Below are 22,144 nucleotides of genomic sequence, written 5' to 3' on the forward strand. Positions count from 1 at the left end.
TGAAGAAGAAAGCTGCGGACTGCAGGAAGATATCAATGTACTGGTCAGGTGGGCAGAACAGTGGCAAATGGAATTTAATCCAGATAAGTGTGAGGTAATGCATTTGGGGAGGTCTAACAAGGCAAGGGAATACATATTAAATGACACTGAAAAGTCTAGAGGAACAAAGGGACCTTGGAGTGCAGGTCCACAGATCCCTGAAGGTAGCAGGTCAGGTAGATAAAGTGGTTAAGAAGGCGTATGGAATACTTGCCTTTATTAGTCGAGGCATGGAATACAAGAGCAAGGAGATTATGCTTGAACTGTATAAAACACTGGTTAGGCGCAGCTGGAGTACTGTGTGCAGTTCTGGTCACCACATTACAGGAAAGATGTGATTGCACTGGAAAGGGTGCTGAGGAGATTTACAAGAATGTTGTCTGGACTGGAGAATTTTGGCTATGAGGAAAGATTGGAGATGCTGGGTCTGTTTTCTTTGGAACAGTGGAGGCTGAGGGGAAACCTGATTGAGGTGTATAAAATTATGAGGGGACTGGATGGAGTGGATAGGAAGGACCTGTTTCCTTTGGCAGAAGGGTCATAGGTTTAAAGTAATTGGCGGGAAATTTACAGGAGATATGAGGGGAAATTTATTCACCCAGAGGGTGGTGGGGGTCTGGAGCTCACTGCCTGAAAGGATGGTAGAGGCAGGAACCATCACCACATTTAAAAGATACTTGAATGTGCATTTCAAGTGCCATAACCTACAGGGCTACGGATCAAGAGCTGGAAAGTGGGATTAGGCTGGATAGCTCTTGGTCGGCCGGTGTGGAAATGGGCCGATGGGCCGAAATGTCCTGCTTCCATGCTGTAAATTTGTATGATTCTATGATTCTATAATCATAATGACCCGAAAATTGCGGTCGAAGACTTCCTGAAAGTGGATGTCTTTTTCCGAAAGTACCTGGTGATCCCAGAGGAACGTATACTTCCGGTCTGAGGCCTCTTTTCGCACCCCAGCGTAGGAGCTCACACATCCCAGGAACGTAAGCGCAACCTGGGATTACGTGGGCCTGGACCACCAATGAACATGGAGTGTTCTCATTGATAATAATAGGAACTCCGTTTTTACGAGCTCCGATTACTATCAATGAGAATAACCCCCAAAAGACAGAAACATAACACAATAAATAAAAAAATGCTTCACATATTTAAAATTAATTGAAATTGAATGTTTTAGAAACAAAATTATTTTTTTGATATAATATAAAAATTAGTGATAACATTTTATTTTTCTATGTTTTAAAATTTTTATGCTGGTAAAAGTAGCCTGCTTTTACCAGGTGTAAGAGTTTGAAGGACATTCGCTGGGCAGGAATTGGGCAAATAGCCCAAGGGCTAGAATTTGCACTTAGCCCGCCCATTTACCACCCGTTTACTGCCGAATATCGGCAGAGGTAATTTCGGCATTCAATTACCGCTGGCGTTGTTGGAAATCGACCGCCCACTTCTACCACCTAAATACCGCCCAAAATTCACTCCAACGCAAAATTTACCAAATCGCCCATTTTTACCACCCGCTACCACCTGCGACCGCTGGAGAAACATACCACACATTTTTCACAGACGTAACTGGCCTTATCTCAGCGTTTATGACTCCATCTTTGAAAATCTTTAAAAATCAGCTTTGTTTGAGGAAAAGGCTGTGTCGTTGCCAGCAGCCTAAAATTGATTTTTGAGTGATTTCTGGAGTAGTTTATAAGGAACTTTGATTATATTTCGGATAATAATAACATTGACTTTAATTCAAACAAATTTGTGGACAACTGAACATTTTTGAGTACTTTAAAAGAAATGGGCCTGTACTTTCAATGCCAATATTGCTAACTACTTACATAATGCAGAATAGAGCTGGAAGAATGTTCGTTGACGAACACTATGTGCCCAATCAAATAGGATGCAGAGTCTTGAAGAAGAGGAGACCTTATCCTCAAATTACAGGGAGCACTGCTCGTACCTGACCAATGCGCAGTGCGTTAGAAGACTGCCTTCTGAAAATAGGTTTTCACTGCGATATGTCAGCTCATTATGGCAGACGTGCAATCTACCAGCACCATCAGGGCCGCACTGCCTGTCAAGGTGAAGGTGACTGCGGCATTAACTTTCTATGCATCCGGCTCATTTCAGGCATCAGCTGGTGACATATGTGGAATCACTCAGTACGCCACACATCGCTGCTTTCGCCAGGTTACTGATGCTCTTTACGCACACAGGATGGATTTCATTAGCTTTCCAATGAGCAGGGAGGCACAGAATGAGAGGGCTTTGGGTTTTTCGAGAATAGCAAACTTTCCCAAGGTCCAGGGTGCAATAACCTGCATACATCATCCTGCAAGCACCTTTAGAGGAGGCAGAGGTGTACCGAAATCGAAAGGAATTCTACTCCCTGAACATGCAGCTCGTTATTGACCACAAGCAAATAGTTATGGCAGTAAATGCAAATTTTCCAGGGAGCATTCATGACGTATACATCTTGCGTGAGAGCACTGTCTCGGACCTGTTTAAGATTCAGCCAAAAGGTCACTGCTGGATGCTGGGGGATAAAGGATATGGCCTTGGCAGCTGGCTCATGACCTCCCCCTGCTGAAGATTCAGTCAGAAACCGAGAAGCGCTACAACGAAAGCCATATAGCCACATGCAATATCGTCGAAAAGACAATTGGAGTGCCGATGTCTGGACCACTCTAGAGGCAGCCTGCAATACCATCCTGAGCAGGTTGGTGAGTTTGTTGTGGTGTGTTGCATGTTGCACAGCTTAGCCGTCAAGAGGGGACAGGAATTGCCAGATGGGACTGCTGGATCACCTCAGGAGAGAGGGGTGGAGAAAGAGGACGAGGAGGAAGACAGGGACATCGAGGAGGACGAGGTCGAGGAGCCTGGCGATGAACCCATGTCACCACACCCCCCCGACACCACGTATTGCTTTAGCAACTGCAAAACTGTTACGTCAGTAGCTCATAAATGAACACTTTGTTTGAACATTGAGAGTTACATTTCACACTTATATGGCCATGTATGTAACCCTTACAATGATTGTTACCCCTTATTTTCCAAAAGTGAGTGAGACACTGCACAAGAATGGTTCAGTTGAATAATTTTTTTTTATAAATGTTGAAATTTGAAATTCAAAATTTAACAAGTTTAAATAAAATAATATAAATAAAATAATAAATAATTGTTTTCAATTAAATTTTTACAAACCAAACATTGGGCCCAAGTTTCCCCAGGAGTTGCTCCGTTTTTTTTGGAGCAACTAGATTTTTTTGGAGTAACTAAAAAATCGCAATTCTCCACACCTAATTTGCTCCAGTGTAAGTGAGTTAGGTTTTTTTTAGTTCAGGTTTTTTTTTCAAAGGGGGGCGTTACCAACCACTTACCCCTGTTTTGGCCTTTTATGCAAGTTTAGATAGTTAAAACTTACTCCAAATTAACTTAGGTCAGAGTAAGTGTCCACTTTTGTACGTTCTGAAAAACCTTACCTAGAGTTAAGAGTTCAGTGCAAGTAGCCAGAGACAGGGGGTGGGAAGCATTAAACACAAAGGACTAAAGCATTAAACACATCACTTTAACCAATAAAGAACCGTATAAACCATAACAATTAATAAATAATAAATAATATAAACTATAAAATAAATCAAGTAATAATAAGTAAAGAGTCTTACCTTCCCGACTGGAGAACGCACCGGCAATGCCCTTTGGTCAGGGAGCTGACTACTAAGAGAATATTCATGTAAATTTATAATAGATAAAAGGAAGAATGAATATGGACAATAACTATTGCATTCACAGCAGACATCTTTAACATATTGCTCCTTGGAAGGTACAGGATATTTCCTGCATGAGCAAAAAAAATCAAAGCTTCAAGTATATGACTAGAATTGCCAAATTAAAAGGCAGTGCAGATAATATTAAAATAGTTGAAATGCATTACTGTTTCTGCAACCGACAAAATATATACATATTTCATCAGCCAAAAGTATTTGACTAGAATTTGGAAAGAAATAGCATGCTTAGAACAAAAAGCAATTTCAAGCCCATCCATTTCCAAATATAATAGAATATAGCTCCTAAACGTTAAACAGTACTTTTCACTACTATTTTAAAATCTGGTCCATATGTCAGGTTTCTTGGAAAAAACAAACCTCTCTGGTGCCACAAATATATTTTGCCATAGTATGGTAAGACACTGCCTCATATCAATGATTCCCTGTCGACAAGACTAACAAAGAAGATGTTGGGTAAGGTGAACAACTTGTACACAGCAGGGAGCCGACGGCAACCGTGATCCGCGGTGATCAACCCCAAGCAGCCGAAGAAAATGTGAAGTCCATTAAATGGCCTAAAACCTCTTGTGATGATATTTTGCCTTTTATCTGCTGAGTGAGGACAGTTGTTTTTCTTTTTCTAAATAAGCAAGTGTAGGCTCCCGGCTGAGGCAGACACTGCTGTCCTGATTTTGATCACGGCTACATGTTGATCATCAACACCTAACTGTGGCTAAGTTGATCCTTCAGAAAACATCACACCCCATTAGTCCAAACTGTTACTTGAATAACTCACCCCGGACTGGATTATCTCTCATTTGTGAGAACTAACTGTTTGGCATTAACGTGCCTCTGTGAGGGACTGACTGTTAGAGTAATGTGGTTTAACCCACCACTGTCTCCCACACCCCCACAGCACTCTTCACCCACCCCTCCTCCCAACCCCAACCCTTCACTCTGTGTGTCCCTCCTCACTCCTACACCCCTGTTATGTCTTGAATAAAGCAATGTAACTGAGTACTGTAGACGTGAGTAAGTGTGACCTTAGTCTCGTTATTCTAACTCCAGAGTCCTGGTACAGCATGGGAGGCCTGCTTATATACAGTGCTCCCAAGGGATGCTGGGATCCCTTGGGACTCCAACAGATATGCCCTCTGGTGGCGCTAGTGTGCAGGTTACATAGGGTTGCATACATAACATCACTCCCTCCCAAAGTCAATAGTACACTTATTTACAGGGTGAGACGATCTGGGGCTTTCCGCTCCCTAGTCGATCACCTCGGTTCAAATGCAGGTGCAGGTGAGTTGGTTGGGCCTTCGCTAGGTTGTTGTGCAGCTGGCCTTGCTGGGCTGCTGGGGATGATAAGGTCAGCTTCGTGGTCAACCATTATGTCAGTTGCCACTTGTGTGTGTGTCGGAGGGTCGAAGTTGGTGGTGTCCTCTTCAGGTTGCTCGTGGCAGTCTGTGAATCGCAGTTTGGTTTGGTCCAAATGCTTTCTGCAAGTTAGTCCATTTGCGAGTTTGACCTGAAACACTCTCCTCCTTCTTTGGCTATGACAGTGCCAGCAAGCCATTTGGGACCATGTTCATAGCTGAGTACAAATTCAGGGTCATTGACTTCAATATCGCGTGACAAATTTGCACGATCATGGTAAATGCTTTGTTGATGCCGCCTGCCCTAAACGTGATCATGGAGATCAGGCTGGACGAGAGCGCGCCTTGTTTTGAGCACCCTTTTCATGAGCAGCTCGGCTGGGGGAACCCCGGTGAGCGAGTGGGGTCTTGTGCGGTAGCTGAGCAGGACTCGGGACAGGCGGGTCTGCAGGGAGCCTTCCGACACGCGTTTCAGGTTTTGCTTGATGGTTTGGACTGCCCGTTCTGCCTGGCCGTTAGATGTGGGTTTGAATGGGGCAGATGTAACGTGCTTGATCCCATTGCGGGTCATGAATTCCTTGAATTCAGCACTGGTGAAGCATGGCCCATTGTCACTGACGAGGACATCGAACAGGCCGTGCATGGCAAACATGGCTCGTCGGCTTTTGATGGTGGCAGTGAACATGCTTACAGACATTATTACACACTCAATCCATTTTGAATAAGCATCCACAACAAGCAAAAACATTTTGCCTAGAAACGGGCCAGCGAAGTCAACGTGGATCCTAGACCAAGGTTTGGAGGGCCATGACCACAAACTTAGCGGTGCCTCCCTGGGTGCATTGCTCAGTTGAGAGCAGGTGTTGCAATGAAGCACGTAAGACTCCAAATTTGAGTCGATGCCGGGCCACCACACATGGGATCTGGCTATAGCTTTCATCATTACTATGCCTGGGTGGGTACTGTGTAGGTCATGTATAAACTTTTTCCTGCCTTTCTTAGGCAAAACCACGCGATTACCCCATAAAAGACAGTCCACCTGTGTGGACATTTCATTTTTGCGCCGCTGGAATGGCTTGATCTCTTCATGCATCTCCGCTGGGACGCTGGACCAGCTCCCATGAAGGACACATTTTTTTTTACAAGGATCAGTAAAGGATCCTGGCTGGTCCAGGTCTTGATCTGGCGGGCCTTATCAGGTGATTTTACGTTTTCAAATGCATCCATCACCAAGAGCAAGTCTGCAGGCTGTGCCATTTCCACCCCAGTGGTGGACAATGGTAGTCGAATGAGGGCGCCAGCGCAGTTCTCTGTGCCTGGCCTGTGGAGAATTACATAGTTATATGCAGACAGCATGAAGGCCCATCTTTGGATGCGAGCAGAGGCATTGGTATCGTTGAAGGGTGTTTCCATAGAGCAAAGGCACCTGTGGTATAATGTTAGAATTAAATATATTTGTGTGTAAAATGGTGGCAGGATATAGATAAAGATGGCTGCCAGTGATTCAGCAAAGCACTAAGGGAGTGTAACTAGCAGAATTGACCACATTCCTAGACACTGATAACTGTCATTCCTCATGTCATGTATCTCACATTACTGTATATAACTGTATCTTACCATGCTATACATGACTGTAACTGGATATGACCTGTAACAATAAGCATACCTTACCACCAGGGGTGCACTTGCAGGAGACACTCCATACCTGTCCCACTGAGGTGTATAAAGGCAGGTCTCAGGCAAGTGCAGCACTGGAGAGCTGGAATTAAAGGTGCAGGTCCTGAGTGACCTTGACTTCAGCATGTGTCTCGTGTAAGTCAGTACATTAGAGTCAGGACTTAACACCTCACACAGGAATACACAGAAAAGACAAACTCATAGATGTCTTTAATTCACAGACCTCCAGGCCCCAGACAAGATGTTCTGTTAGAATGATAGAACAATAGTACTCCTGTAACAGGATTAAGATAAGGAAACTACACAGAGACAGCACCCAAGGACAGTAAGATAAGGGGAGCCTGGACAATGTCACAAGACCATGAGTAACCCTTAGTAACACATGAGGCGATCACGCAGCCACCTGATGTTTGGAGGCCAATTCTATTGGCCTAATTGAATCTATATGTAATCTATAATCAATGTGATTGGATATGTCCAGCCGAAATGGGCTGAAGTAGCTGTAGTAAACTGTTGCAAAACATATAAATATCCATGAAATCTTCTGTTCGGTGGAGAGAAGTGCCTGGATGAACCAGTGGCTTCATCTCTCCGCCAGCGTAATAAACTGTTTTGATGTATGGAACCGACCCAGAGTGACGAGCGATTCTTCCAGAAAACATTCGCGCTTACAGTGGCGTCACGAATAGGATATTGCAGAGGCCGTTGGGGGCACTCCTGGAGAGTCCGGGTGAGTATAAGTCTGAGTAAAATAGCGGGGTGCTGGAGGTGAACGCACAGGTTGATCGACATGGATGGATGGTCCAGTATCTCACACACCTAGCCTGAGCCTAAATTAAAAGGACTTAGTCTCACGTGACGGTCAGGATTAAGTAGACGTAGAGAACCCCCTGAGACCATAGGATCATGAGACCGATCGACACCTCCTGGACCCAGTAAGGGAATTGGCAATCGATCCCGGGGGAAGGGACCAGGTGGTGTCCAAGGCCAACGCAATATCCAACCTGCGAGAAGAGTCGTCCAACAGGCAAAACGGTGGTAGGTAGTCGTTAAGGAGGCATAGGGCACTGCCAAAATTGCTTAAAGGTGCTTTAAGAATTGTATGTGTAATAACAGGCTTGTGACCTGACAGTAGCTAGAGACGGTCTACTACAAGTTGCGCTCGGCAAAAGCGGACCTCTGAGAGTAAGATTCCTAACGAACTAATCATATCCATATATGGCCAATGTAACAACAAAACTTGAGTGGGGGCCCGAAGGGTCCCTTACTAGCCACGTGGCGGAGAAACAAAAGAAAGTAATATAAAAGGCCTGGGTTCTGATTCTTCGAGCCCACCTAAAATTAACAGAGGAAGTAAATCAGTATGTAAGAAATTTTTTAAAAACCTGATAGTGGCTATCTTAAGTGAAGTATGGATCCAAAAATAGAGCCAGCCGAACAATAAACTTTGTTGAATGAAAAGAGACTTCTGTGAATGTCTGTCTTTGAATGAAGAATGCTTGTGTGATTTTTGACTCTGGAATATTTGAGGTGGGAATTAATGAATTTTTCATGTGTCTGAAAGCCTGTTTGGTAAAGTGGTGGAGCTGTCTGTTTGTTTTGGCTCCACCCATTTTTTTCAGACAGAGAAGTTTTAAGAAAGTGTGAACCTAGAATTGAATTACATTTTAAGTTAGAAACGCAGGTGTGGATTTATTCAGATGATAAGTTATGGAGCTAGGAAATGCACAAAGGGTAGGTTTATTGAGCAAAAGATTAAAAAAATGCATGGTCCCGTTGGTTTTACTTTAAAAAAAAAATTCTACATGCTCACTTTCTTGTCAAAAGAAAACACGCAATCATTGATTACATTGGGTTGAAAGACAATAAACATAGTCTAGGAATGAGATAAAGAACGGAGAAGGGAAGCTGTAATGCCTTTTTTTAAAAAAAGCCTGGGTGGGTCTCTCGAGGCTGCAGGCTGGGGAAGTACGCTCCATCTTCCTTTGTGTAAAACCTTGACGTGAAAGCTTCTAGCTAAGTAAAGAGATTTTTAAATAAAAGATTGGCAGTACAATATTTGAATTGGGATTTTGAGATATTTCAGGTGATTCTCATTGATAAACATTTTGGTTGTATTGGAAATCTTGGGTTTGGAAGCCTTTTTAATAAAAGTACACATACTGCGTCAGAAGCTGAAGCTTAAAAAATATGTAATTTATGAGATACTGTATCACAAAATTGAAGTTACAGAGCTAAAGATTAAAGTTTTTGATCAGCTTCTAAAACAGAAGTTAGGCACATATTAAAAAAAAATAGTATTACCATATTTGACATTTTGTAATTCAACAATAAATACAAATTCTGCAAAAGGGGAGCAGAAATTAGGATGGGAACAGTGAAGAGTTAATTTTGTTGTGAAGGTTTCAAGTACCATGGTTAAGAAAAGGCACAACAAAATGCGATACATTTAAAACAAAAAGTTAAATCTGATTCTTTTAAAAAAAAGAAATAAAACTAAAAGGTTTGGAAAAAAAAGACGTAACGTACTAAATAAGTGCTGGGAAAAAAAGTGTCTGTGATGGAAAAAGACATAACTTACTAAATACTAATTGATACTGGCTATGAAAAAGATATTGGTTTAATTGGGAAAAGGAAGAAAAAAATTGGAAGAGGTAAAAGACACTCTACATTGATAATGATTTTAAATCACGAGAAAGTTTCACTGCAGTTTGAAAAGATTTCCAAAATGGACATTGTTTATCAAGAAAAGTCCCAAACAGTCAAACAAGCAGGAGCTTTTCTCCTCGTTATTGAAAATAATGAGGAGAAAAGATCTAAGCTATGCGAACTCAACACAGAAAGAAAAAACTGGGAATTAAAAAATCTTACTGAATTTTAAAATTCTTATAGAAAATGGAACTGGCACGAAAGTTTAGATTTTGTGCCGAGAGAGAAATAAAACATAAGATTTTCCCAATGAATGGGACCATAAAAAAAAAAATGAAATGTTGGCATGTATACAGCTTGTGTGAAAATTGGATTTCAGTAAACAAAATGGCTATTAAAAATGTATGGTCTCGTTTTAACTTAATTTAAAAAAATCTTTGGCAAGTACTTGAATTAGAAGTTTAGAAAATTTGGAGTTTAATCTAAAATGCTGTCTTTCCCGATGAGAAGATTTTTATTATGACCACTTTACTAATGATTTCTGCTGTTTTAACGGATTCCTAATTTCTATGCAAGTTTTGAAGGCACAAAGAATTGAATGATTACACGAAGTCACGTAATTTTTAACCAATAAGGGAATTAAGGGTTACGGGGAGCGGGCGGGTAAGTGGAGCTGAGTCCACGGCCAGATCAGCCATGATCTTATTGAATGGCGGAGCAGGCTCGAGGGGCTAGATGGCCTACTCCTGTTCCTAATTCTTATGTTCTTATGTTCTTATGATATCAGGCCTTCCTACAAACCTGTAAAAGAGTTAACCCTTTCCATTGACAGCTGTTTTACACTGGACCTTACTAATTTGAATTTCTTAATAAAATAAAGAAGACTCACCTGACAGACAGAGGAAATGGTGTGATAGTCAGAATAAAAATAAAACAGAACTAGCTGGTCAAGATTTAAAAGCTAAGCTAAACAGGCTGGAAAAGATTTTTAAAAACGGGACCGGACGGATAGTGCAGTGCGCAGTCATAGCATCATCACCTATGGCAATAGAGCCAATGTACCCCACGATGGGTAGGTGTAGACCACAAACCCTACCTAACAGTAAATCAGACTGGAATGTTTGGAGGAATAGTGGTGGCAATGGTGTTGATTGGAGTTTGGATAATATTTAGATGAGTCATCGTGCAGGCTCGAGCACAGCAGGCTCAAATACAAAACCGACAGCAGCCCAGGCAGGAACATGAAGTGATAGAGATGGTACAACTATAAAGAATATGGATAACCTAACCCTTACCTCCGATTCCACAGAGTGACTGCGACACAAGTAGACCAGAACCTAACACCTGGTGACGACCAGGCTATCTGTTTAAAATTTGCAGATAAAACACTCACCGAGATGGGTCCGCAGTGGCTACTTCGACTCTGGGGACTCATGATACTGGGAACCTTAAGGCCCACGCAAGCACTGGATAATACAGACGGACTACGTGAGATACAGCACACGCAGGAAAAATACAACTACATGATCGATGGGGCTTTGTTTAATTTAACTGACGGATTATGCATCCCAGCAGCCAAAGACTGGAGCAAGGACGGAACTTATTTTAATGCATAATGTTAAGCATGAAATTGTGCTGGTTCTGATCAATATCTCAGACATACAAATGCCAGAATATTGTATGGAACAGGCAAGGAATATGTATAGTGTATCAAGTAAGGTTGTAATGCAGCAGGCTGCCGACGCCATGGGCGCCAGTAGGTTCCGAGGACAAGAACAGGTGCAGAGGAATAAGAGAGGAATAGTTAATGATGCTGCTACCGGTTTTAATACCGGAACCACCATAGTAAACTCACTGGATATACAAGGGCTGAATGAAAAGGTGGAACAACTTAAAGGGGTGATGAAAGAACCACGAGAGCGGGCAGAGCAGAATCAGAAAGACCAAGCCGATCTAGGAAGGGAAGGCATGGAAATACAGCTAGATGGAATTTCAATAATCGAAACACATGCCAAAACAATTAATCGCCTAATTGACAGAGAAAAGGAAGATGCCGGAAAGCTCCAACAGGGGCAACTCTGTCACGCTTATGGTTTATGGATGGTGGGACAGATACAACACAACGTCGTTCAGATCCAAAGGGGGGAGGTACCAGACTGGATAGACAGCTCACATCTGGCTCAGCGAGCCAAGCTGAAGGGGACACTGAACAATTGCACTCTAAAGGGACTAACCAGAGTATACCCAGTGATCCCAAACTGCCAAATGGGCAAAGCTGCCGGAGTGGGGATTGTCCTGATGATCCCTATAGTCACACGAGACTCAGGTCCGTTTCTCCTTCAGCAACTGGAGAATATCGGGCTCATACGCGACAATGCCTCCCTCCGTTACTACTTAACTGCAGTCTCCGCTATCTGTAGAGATAACACGCTATACGGCGTCTCCCTGACAGAGTGCAAACAAAGGGGCGAGATCACGGTGTGCCCTCACCTGGTGGGACAGGGAGAACTAGATGAGTTTGGTTTTAATCAAACCGATGGATGCGTTCTGGAAATAGTACCTGCCCCCACACATTTTGCCCGGACCGGGTACGGAGGCAAAGGGAGACACTGTGTCTCCACCACGGAACGTTCATACCAGTATAATGGCTTGCAGTGCCAGATCCCGCAACTAAACTTCTGCTTTAGAAACATAGAAACATAGAAAATAGGTGCAGGAGTAGGCCATTCGGCCCTTCTAGTCTGCACCGCCATTCAATGAGTTCATGGCTGAACATTCAACTTCAGTACCCCATTCCTGCTTTCTCGCCATACCCCTTGATCCCCCTAGTAGTAAGGACCTCATCTAACTCCTTTTTGAATATATTTAGTGAATTGGCCTCAACAACTTTCTGTGGTAGAGAATTCCACAGGTTCACCACTCTCTGGGTGAAGAAGTTCCTCCACATCTCGGTCCTAAATGGCTTACCCCTTACCCTTAGACTGTGACCTCTGGTTCTGGACTTCCCCAACATTGGGAACATTCTTCCTGCATCTAACCTGTCTAACCCCGTCAGAATTTTAAATGTTTCTATGAGGTCCCCTCTCATTCTTCTGAACTCCAGTGAATACAAGCCCAGTTGATCCAGTCTTTCTTGATAGGTCAGTCCCGCCATCCCGGGAATCAGTCTGGTGAACCTTCGCTGCACTCACTCAATAGCAAGAATGTCCTTCCTCAGGTTAGGAGACTAAAACTGTACACAATATTCCAGGTGTGGCCTCACCAATGCCCTGTACAACTGTAGCAACACCTCCCTGCCCTGTACTCAAATCCCCTCGCTATGAAGGCCAACATGCCATTTGCTTTCTTAACCGCCTGCTGCACCTGCATGCCAACCTTCAATGACTGATGCACCATGACACCCAGGTCTCTTTGCACCTCCCCTTTTCCTAATCTGTCACCATTCAGATAATAGTCTGTCTCTCTGTTTTTACCACCAAAGTGGATAACCTCACATTTATCCACATTATACTTCATCTGCCATGCATTTGCCCACTCACCTAACCTATCCAAGTCGCTCTGCAGCCTCACAGCATCCTCCTCGCAGCTCACACTGCCACCCAACTTAGTGTCATCCGCAAATTTGGAGATACTACATTTAATCCCCTCAGCTAAATCATTAATGTACAGTGTAAACAGCTGGGGCCCCAGCACAGAACCTTGCGGTACCCCACTAGTCACTGCCTGCCATTCTGAAAAGTACCCATTTACTCCTACTCTTTGCTTCCTGTCTGACAACCAGTTCTCAATCCATGTGACTCCCTATGACTCGTTACTATAGGGCAAGCCCATATTATCCAAGTTAGACGGCAAGATACCAAAATCATTAATGTTACTGATCAGCTCCATGATCACCTGTAGGACTATGATGAGCCAGAGCAGGCCCCTATCCCACATTTAGCTGAAGTGTTAAGGGTACTAAGACTCAGAGTAGGCCAGTCTGTCAAACTCTACCACCAACAACAGACGAAGATTGAAACATGGAGAAAGACACCGACACAGAGTTGCAGGATGAGAGTTGGTGGAGAAAGGTTTGGAACTGGGGGATGAATGTCAACATCATAAGAACATAACATAAGAACATAAGAATTAGGAACAGGAGTAGGTCATCTAGCCCCTCGAGCCTGCTCCGTCATTCAAAAAGATCATGGCTGATCTGGCCGTGGATTCAGCTCCACTTACCCGTCCGCTCTCCATAACCCTTAATTCCCTTATTGGTTAAAAATCTATCTATCTGTGATTTGAATACATTCAATGAGCTAGCCTCAACTGCTTCCTTGGGCAGAGAATTCCACAGATTCACAACCCTCTCAGAGAAGAAATTCCTTCTCAACTCGGGTTTAAATTGACTCCCCCGTATTTTGAGGCTGTGCCCCCTAGTTCTAGTCCCCCCGACCAGTGGAAACAATCTCTCTGCCTCTATCTTGTCTATCCCTTTCATTATTTTAAATGTTTCTATAAGATCACCCCTCATCCTTCTGAACTCCAACGAGTAAAGACCCAGTCTATTCAATCTATCATCATAAGGTAGCCCCCTCATCTCCGGAATCAGCCTAGTGAATCGTCTCTGTACCCCCTCCAAGGCTAATATATCCTTCCTTAAGTAAGGTGACCAAAACTGCACGCAGTACTCCAGGTGCGGCCTCACCAATACCCTGTACAGTTGCAGCAGGACCTCCCTGCTTTTGTACTCCATCCCTCTCGCAATGAAGGCCAACATTCCATTCGCCTTCCTGATTACCTGCTGCACGTGCAAACTAACTTTTTGGGATTCATGCACAAGGGCCCCCAGGTCCCTCTGCACCGCAGCATGTTGTAATTTCTCCCCATTCAAATAATATTCCCTTTTACTGTTTTTTTTTCCAAGGTGGATGACCTCACATTTTCCAACATTGTATTCCATCTGCCAAACCTTAGCCCATTCGGTTAACCTATCTAAATCTCTTTGCAGCCTCTCTGTGGCCTCTACACAACCCGCTTTCCCACTAATCTTTGTGTCATCTGCAAATTTTGTGACACTACACTCTGTCCCCTCTTCCAGGTCATCTATGTATATTGTAAACAGTTGTGGTCCCAGCACCGATCCCTGTGGCACCCAACTAACCACTGATTTCCAACCCGAAAAGGACCCATTTATCCCGACTCTCTGCATTCTGTTAGCCAGCCAATTCTCTATCCATGCTAATACATTTCCGCTGAATCCATGTACCTTTATCTTCTGCAGTAACCTTTTGTGTGGCACCTTATCGAATGCCTTTTGGAAATCTAAATACACCACATCCATCGGTACACCTCTATCCACCATGCTCGTTATATCCTCAAAGAATTTCAGTAAATTAGTTAAACATGATTTTCCCTTCATGAATCCATGTTGTGTCTGCTTGATTGCACTGTTCCTATCTAGATGTCCCGCTATTTCTTCCTTAATGATAGCTTCAAGCATTTTCCCCACTACAGATGTTAAACTAACCGGCCTTTAGTTACCTGCCTTTGTCTGCCCCCTTTTTTAAACAGAGGCATTACATTAGCTGCTTTCCAATCCGCTGGTACCTCCCCAGAGTCCAGAGGATTTTGGTAGATTATAACGAATGCATCTGCTATAACTTCCGCCATCTCTTTTAATACCCTGGGATGCATTTCATCAGGACCAGGGAACTTGTCTACCTTGAGTACCATTAGTCTATCCAGCACTACCTCCCTAGTGATAGTGATTGTCTCAAGGTCCTCCCTTCCCACATTCCCGTGACCAGCAATTTTTGGCATGGTTTTTGTGTCTTCCACTGTGAAGACCGAAGCAAAATAATTGTTTAAGGTCTCAGCCATTTCCACATTTCCCATTATTAAATCCACCATTCTCATCTTCTAAGGGACCAACATTTACTTTAGTCACTCTCTTCCGTTTTATATGTCGGTAAAAGCTTTACTATCTGTTTATATGTTTTGCGCAAGTTTACTTTCGTAATCTATCTTTCCTTTCTTTATTGCTTTCATAGTCATTCTTTGCTGTCGTTTAAAATTTTCCCAATCTTCTAGTTTCCCACTAACCTTGGCCACCTTATACGCATTGGTTTTTAATTTGATACTCTCCTTTATTTCCTTGGTTATCCATGGCTGGTTACCCCTTCTCTTACCGCCCTTCTTTTTCACTCTCATATATTTTTGTTGAGCACTATGAAAGAGCTCCTTAAAATTCCTCCACTGTTCCTCAATTGTGCCACCGTTTAGTCTGTGTTCCCAGTCTACTTTGGCTAACTCTGCCCTCATCCCACTGTAGTCCCCTTTGTTTAAGCATAGTACGCTCGTTTGAGACACTATTTCCTCAGCCTCAATCTGTATTACAAATTCAACCATACTGTGATCACTCATTCCGAGAGGATCTTTTACTAGGAGATCGTTTATTATTCCTGTCTCATTATACAGGACCAGATCTAAGATAGCTTGCTCCCTTGTAGGTTCTGCAACATACTGTTCTAAGAAACAATCCCGTATGCATTCTATGAATTCCTCCTCCAGGCTACCCCGTGCGATTTGATTTGACCAATCGATATGTAGGTTAAAATCCCCCATGATTACTGCCGTTCCTTTTTCACATACCTCTATTATTCCCTTGATTATTGTCCGCCCCACCGTGAAGTTATTATTTGGGGGCCTATAAACTACACTGCCCAGTGACTTTTTCCCCTTACTATCTCTAATCTCCACCCACAATGATTCAACATTTTGTTCATTAGAGCCAATATCATCTCTCACAACTGCCCTGATATCATCCTTTATTAACAGAGCTACCCCACCTCCTTTCCCTTCTTGTCTATCCTTCCGAATTGTCAGATACCTCTGTATGTTTAATTCCCAGTCTTGGCCACCCTGCAACCACGTTTCTGTAATGGCCACCAAATCATACCCATTTGTAATGATTTGTGCCGTCAACTCATTTACTTTATTTCGAATGCTGTGTGCGTTCAGGTAGAGTATTTTAATACTAGTTTTTAAACCATGATTTTTAGTTTTGGCCCCTCCTACAGCCCCCTTATATTCATACATATTGTCCCTTCCTATCACCTTGTGGTTTACACTTACCCCAGTGCTACTCTGCTCTGTTGCCTCCTGCCTTTTGCATTCTTTCTTGTGGTCCTGTTCATCTGCGCTCTCACCCACGCTAACTAGCTCAGAGCCCTCTCCTGGGTTCCGAATACACCTCGCTTTGAGGCACCGAGCTTTCTGGCTTGCCTTTTTATTACACTTTGACCCTTTAGAATTTTGCTGTACATTGGCCCTTTTTGTTTTTTGCCTTGGGTTTCTCTGCCCTCCACTTTTACTCATCTCCTTTCTGTCTTTTGCTTCTGTCTCCATTTTGTTTCCCTTTGTTCCCATCCCCTGCCATATTAGTTTAACTGCTCCCCAACTAGCAAACACTCCCCCGAGGACATTGGTTCCGGTCCTGCCCAGGTGCAGACCGTCCGGTTTGTACTGGTCCCACCTCCCCCAGAACTGGTTCCAATGCCCCAGGAATTTGAATCCCTCCCTGCTGCATCACTGCTCAAGCCACGTATTCATCTGCGCTATCCTGCAATTCCTACTCTGACTAGCACGTGGCACTGGTAGCAATTTCTCTCTGACAATAGCAATATGAGCGGCTTATAGTCAGTTTCAAACTCGAACTTAAGCCCAAACAGAAACTGATGCTTTTTTTTTTAACCATGTAAGCGCATGCCAGAGGTTCTTTTTCATCATGTTGTTGGTCCTTTCGGCCGTGGACAAGCTCCTGGACGCATAAGCGACCGGTTGCAATGTTCCCGATTCATTTGCTTGTTGTAACACACACCCGACCCCGTACGAAATGCATCGCAAGCTAGCATTAAACATTTATAAGGACTATACAGACAAGCAGTTTGTTGGAACATAACAGATTTCGGGCTTTGTCAAAAGCTGTCTCTTCCCCCATACTCAGTCATCTCTTTTGAGTAGCAACACGTGTAGAGGTTCTCACAAGGTGCTTAACCCGGGTAGGAAATTACCAAAATAATTGAGGAGTCCCAGGAACGACCGCAGCTCCATCACATTCTGTGGTCTCGGCGCGTTCTTGACGGCCTCCGTCTTGGCGTTGGTGGGTTTGATGCCATCTGCCGCGATTCTTCTCCCTAATAACTTGACCTCTGGAGCCAGGAAAACAAACTTCGAGCATTTCAACCTGAATCCCACACAATCGAGCCGACTTAGAACCTTTTCCATGTTCTGCCAGTGTTCGATGGTATCCCGACCTGTGATCAATATGTCGTCCTAGAAAATCACAGTGTGCGGAATTGACTTTAGCAAAATCTCCATGTTCCTTTGAAAAATAGCCGCGGTCGATCGAATCCCAAACGGGCATCTATTGTAGATGAACAGACCTTTGTGCATGTTGATGCAGGTAAGGCCTTTTGAAGATTCTGCCAGCTCCTGCAGCATGTAGGCTGAGGTCAGGTCCAACTTGGTCTTCCCTCCTGCCAGCGTCGCAAATAGTTCATGGGTACTGGTCCTGCAGCGAAAAACAGTTAATCATTACTTATAGTCCCCAAAAATTCTGACCAATGTCCTCGGGGGAGTGTTTGCTAGTGCTGTTGGGGAGGGGTTAAACTAATATGGCAGGGGGATGGGAACCTATGCAGGGAGACAGAGGGAAGTAAAATGGGGGCAGAAGCAAAAGATAGAAAGAAGAAAAGTAAAAGTGGAGGACAGAGAAACCCAAGGCAAAAATCAAAAAGGGCCACATTATAGCAAAATTCTAAAGGGGAAAAGTGTGTTAAAAAGACAAGCCTGAAGGCTCAGTGCCTCAATGCAAGGAGTATTCATAATAAGGTGGACGAATTAACTGTGCAGGCAGCAATTAACGAATATGATATAATTGGCATCATGGAGACATGGCTCCAGGGTGACCAAGGCTGGGAACTCAACATCCAGGGGATATTCAACATTCAGGAAGGAGAGACAAAAAGGAAAAGGAGGTGGGGTAGCGTTGCTGGTTAAAGAGGAAATTATCACAATAGTAAGGAAGGACATTAGCTTGGATGATGTGGAATCTGTATGGATGGAGCTACGGAATACCAATGGGCAGAAAATGCTAGTGGGAGTTGTGTACAGACCACCAAACAGTAGTAGTGAGGTTGGGGACAGCATCAAACAAGAAATTAGAGAGGCGTGCAATAAAGGCACAGCAGTTTTCATGGGCGACTTTAACCTACATATTGATTGGGCTAACCAAACTGGTAGCAATACGGTGGAGGAGTATTTCCTGGAGTGTATTAAAGATGGTTTTCTCGACCAATATGTCGAGGACCCAACTAGAGGGCTGGCCATCCTAGACTGGGTGATGTGTAATGAGAAAGGACTAAGTAGCAATCTTGTTGTGCGAGGCCCCTTGGGGAAGAGTGCCCATAATATGGTAGAATTCGTTATTAAGATGGAGAGTGACACAGTTAATTCAGAGACGAGGGTCCTGAACTTAAGAAAAGGTAACTTCGATGGTATGAGACGTGAATTGGCTGGAATAGACTGCCGAATGATACTTAAAGCGTTGACGGTGAATAGGCAATGGCAAACATTTAAAGATCACATGGATGAAATTAAACAATTGTACATCCCTGTCTGGAGTAAAAATAAAATGGGGAAGGTGGCTCAACCATGGCTAACAAGGGAAATTAAGGATAGTGTTAAATCCAAGGAAGAAGCGTATAAATTGGCCAGAAAAAGCAGCAAACCTGAGGACTGGGAGAAATTTATAATACAGCAGAGGAGGACAAAGTGTTTAACTAGGGGGGGAAAAGAGAGTATGAGAGGTAGCTTGCTGGGAATATAAAAACTGACTGCAAAAGCTTCTATAGATATGTGAAGAGAAAAAGATTAGTGAAGACAATTGTAGGTCCCTTGCACAGATCCAGGTGAATTTATAACGGGGAATAAAGAAATGGCAGACCAGTTGAACAAATACTTGCTTCTGTCTTCACAAAGGAAGACACAAATAACCTTCTGGAAATACTAGGGGACCGAGGGTCTCGTGAGAAGGAGGAACTGAAGGAAATCCTTATTAGGCAGGAAATTGTGTTAGGGAAATTGATGGGATTGAAGACCGATAAATCCCCGGGACCTGATAGTCTGCATCCCAGAGTACTTAAGGAAGTGGCCATACAAATAGTGGATGCATTGGTGATCATTTTCCAACAGTCTATCGACTCTGGATCAGTTCCTATGGACTGAAGGGTAGCTAATGTAAGAGCATTTTTTGAAAAAAGAGGGAGAGAAAAAACGGGTAATTATAGACTGTTTAACCTGACATCAGTGGTGGGGAAAATGTTGGAATCAATTATTAAAGATGAAATAGCAGCGCATTTGGAAAGCAGTGACAGGATCAGTCCAAGTCAGCATGGATTTATGAAAGGGAAATCATGCTTGGCAAATCTTCTAGAATTTTTTGAGGATGTAACTCGTAGAGTGGACAAGGGAGAACCAGTGGATGTGGTGTATTTGGACTTACATCCCACACAAGAGATTGGTGTGCAAAATTAAAGCACATGGTATTGGTGGTAATGTACTGATGTGGATAGAGAACTGGTTGGCAGACAGGAAGCAGAGAATCGGGATTAATGGATCCTTATCAGAATGGCAGGCAGTGACTAGTGAGGTGCCGCAGGGCTCAATGCTGGGACCCCAGCTATTTACAATATACATCAATGATTTGGATGAAGGAATTGAGTGTAATATCTCCAAGTTTGCAGATGACACTAAGCTCGGTGGTGGTGTGAGCTGTGAGGTGGATGCTAAGAGGCTGCAGGGTGACTTGGACAGGTTAGGAGAGTGGGAAAATGCATGACAGTTGCAGTATAATGTGGATAAATGTGAGGTTATCCACTTTGGTGGCAAAAACATGAAGGCAGAATATTATCTGAATGGCGGCAGATTAGGAAAAGGGGAGGTGCAACGAGATCTGGGTGTCATGGTACATCAGTCATTGAAAGTTGGCATGCAGGTACAGCAGGCGGTAAAGAAGGCAAATGATATGTTGGCCTTCATAGCTCGGGGATTTGAGTATAGGAGCATGGAGGTCTTATTGCAGTTGTACAGTGCCTTGGTGTGGCCTCACCTGGAATATTGTGTTCAGTTTTGGTCTCCTAACCTGAGGAAAGACGTTCTTGCTATTGAGGGAGAGCAGCGAAGGTTCACCAGACTAATTCCCAGTATGGCAGGACTGACATGAGGAGAGATTGGATCGACTGCGCCTTTTATTCACTGGAGTTTAGAAGGATGAGAGGGGATCTCATAGAAACATATAAAATTCTGACAGGACTGGACAGGTTAGATGCAGGAAGAATGTTCCCGATGTTGGGGAAGTCCAGAACCAGGGGACACAGTCTAAGGATAAGGGGTAAGCCATTTAGGATTGAGATGAGGAGAAACTTCTTCACTCAGAGAGTTTTTAACCTGTGGAATTCTCTACTGCTGAGAGTTGTTGATGCCCGTTCATTGGATATATTCAAGCGGGAGTTAGATATGGCCCTTACGGCTACAGGGATCAAGGGGAATGGAGAGAAAGCAGGAAAGGGGTACTGAGGTGAATGATCAGCCATGATCCTATTGAATGGTGGTGGAGGCTCGAAGGGCCGAAAGGCCTACTCCTGCACCTATTTTCTATGGCTATGTTTCTGACCGTGCCACTGCCCTTGAGGACCGGAACAATCAGACTGGCCTACTTACTGAACTCCACCGCCACGATGATGCCCTCTCGCTGCAGCCTGTCCAGCTCAATCTCCACTTTCTCTCGCATCATATATGACACTGCCCATGCCTTGTGGTGGATGGGTCGTGTACCGGGAATCAAGTGGATCTGCACCTTTGCCCCAAGAAACTTCCGATGCCTCAGCTCAAACAACAACGGGAACTTGCTCAGAACCTTGGCATATGAGGCGTCGTCGACGGACGAAAGCGCTCGGATGTCGTCCCAGTTCCAGCGGATTTTTCCCAGCCAGCTTCTGCCGAAGAGTGTGGGGCCATCTTCTGGTACAATCCATAGTGGTAGTTCGTGAACTGCTCCATCATAGGAGAGTTTTACTGCTGTGCTGCCAATTATAGGGATCAGCTCTTTAGTGTAAGTTCTCAGCTTGGTAATAATAGGGCTCAGCTTGGGCCTGTGTGTCTTGTTGCACCACAGCCTGTCGAAGGCTTTTTTGCTCATGATGGACTGACTCGCACCCATGTTCAATTCCATGGAGACTGGAATTCTGTTCTGTTCAACTTTTAACATGATCGGTGGACATTTTGTGGTGAAGTTGTGTACCCCGTACACTTCTGCCTCCTCGGTTTGAGTCTCTAGTTCAGTTTGATCCACCATGGATCGGTCTGCCTCTGCAATGTGGTGGTTTGCAGGGTTTGCAGCTCGTCTGCACATTCGCTGGAGGTGTCCCATTGTTCCGCAACCTTTGCATGCATAGTGTTTGAAGCGGCATTGATGGACTCGATGATCACCTCCGCAGTGCCAACATGGTGTTAACTGCCTCGCATTAATGCTTGAAGGTGGACACAGAGTCATCTGAGATCATACAGCTGTAGGCGTGCACGTTCTGCCATATGCATTCC

The sequence above is a fragment of the Pristiophorus japonicus genome, chromosome 4, assembly GCF_044704955.1.
Source record: "Pristiophorus japonicus isolate sPriJap1 chromosome 4, sPriJap1.hap1, whole genome shotgun sequence".
In the NCBI taxonomy this organism is placed as follows: domain Eukaryota; kingdom Metazoa; phylum Chordata; class Chondrichthyes; family Pristiophoridae; genus Pristiophorus; species Pristiophorus japonicus.